We start from the raw sequence: 804 nt of genomic DNA, 5'->3' as shown, positions 1-804 counted from the left end.
AATACCTCTGCCAGTTATCTGATTTATCCTCGTAAACGAAGAATTTATTATCTTTATATACATGTGACGGGCAGGTCCACGGAGGCTTCCATGTCGTTCCGCCATCTTGAAAAACTATAATAGCAGAGAGGGTCTAAAAGTACCAGACCAACGCGTTTCCACACGGCGTTCTCGTTCAGAGCCAGCGTCACGTGACTGAACGCAGCAGAACCGGAGGAGAGAGCAGCGAGAGGCGCTTCACGGCCCCGGCGAGTTTAAAACCTGCATTGCACTGTTATTATTCATACTGTAACATTCGTGTGTTCGTTGTGTCAAGTTGCAGTTTGAACTAACAAACCTGTTCACCCGAAGGAAAACTCGACGAAGTGCTGTTAGAGGACATCCTGTCATAGCTTTTTGGTACATAACAGCTACCGTAGATGCAACACGGGTTTGAAAACGCGAGGCGCTGGAGAGCACAGTTCGTTTAAATGCAAAATTCAATTTCACCGCCAGATGGGAGACATTCCTACACAATATCCCTTTAAAGTGACACAAACCAACAACCACCACAAAACATCCCAGAATTCCTCAAATAACAGCAGTGTTTGTGCTGCTGTTTTCCCTCCAAAACCACATCACTTCCTGGAGGAGGAGGATGATGTCATTCACGTGTGTTTAAGATATTTGAGGCAGCAAGTACAATATTAAACGCACAGAATGTTTCAACAAAAGCAGCTTTAATTCAGCATGAGTCGATGATCATCATAAACATCTGATGTTTTAGTACAATCTGGTGTAAAACAGACTATTTCATGCTTGGAG

Source organism: Siphateles boraxobius, unplaced genomic scaffold (assembly GCF_051911475.1).
Source record: "Siphateles boraxobius isolate OS27281-9 unplaced genomic scaffold, OSU_SipBor_1 138, whole genome shotgun sequence".
Taxonomy (NCBI): Eukaryota; Metazoa; Chordata; class Actinopteri; order Cypriniformes; family Leuciscidae; genus Siphateles; species Siphateles boraxobius.
The sequence above is the reverse complement of the archived record's forward strand: the minus strand, read 5'-3'. Positions refer to the sequence as shown.